At 44.3% G+C, this 648-nt stretch overlaps 1 protein-coding gene across 1 annotated transcript in view; it reads right to left on the bottom strand.

The window, feature by feature from the left end:
* Positions 1-648, bottom strand: part of LOC116692815 (immunoglobulin superfamily member 21) — a 56542-nt gene that overhangs the window by 7095 nt on the left and 48799 nt on the right. The window lies entirely within an intron of this gene.

The following is a 648-nucleotide window of genomic DNA, read 5'->3' as shown; positions in this document are numbered from 1 at the left end:
GTGGGCCTTGGCAAATGCCACACGTTTTTTCAATTGTCTTTTGTTTAGTGCTGGCTTCAGGGCACTGATTCAACCATGGAGGCCATTTTGAGACAGAATCCGACAAATTGTTCTGGTTGACACAGGGACTTCAGGTGACCAGGTCTGGTGGAGCTTGTGCAGTGGAAGATGGGCTGGCCTTGGATTTTCGAGCAACAAACGGTCCCTCTCGAGCAGTTGTCTTGCGGGGTCTGCCTGACCGGCTTGTCAAAACGTCTCCAGTGTCTTCAAAGTTTTTTTAATCCTCTGTACTTGACGCTGAGACACACTTGAAGGTGTCTGCCGCATCAGCATGGATCGGTCTTCAGCCTCTTGATAATCAAAACTTTAGTCTCAGGGTGAATCTTAGGCCTGTTTGCAGAGGTCTAGTGCAGTTGATGTGAAGGTCTAGTTATGGGGTTGTTTTATTAACACCTGAGACCTGATTGGTCCGTTATGCACAGGTGGAGCTCATATGACAAGGCGACCAACCAATTATGTCTTTGCAAAAATTGACTCAATGGGCTTTACCAAGCTGTGAATATTTGAATATTTTTTGACAGTTTTGTTTTGCATTATTACAAAAGCTGTTGGGATTAAAATGAGCCATTTCTTGTAAATAAATCTTGA

Source organism: Etheostoma spectabile, chromosome 7 (genome assembly GCF_008692095.1).
Source record: "Etheostoma spectabile isolate EspeVRDwgs_2016 chromosome 7, UIUC_Espe_1.0, whole genome shotgun sequence".
In the NCBI taxonomy this organism is placed as follows: Eukaryota; Metazoa; Chordata; class Actinopteri; order Perciformes; family Percidae; genus Etheostoma; species Etheostoma spectabile.
Note: the sequence above shows the minus strand (reverse complement) of the source record. Positions and strands in the feature narration are given on the sequence as shown.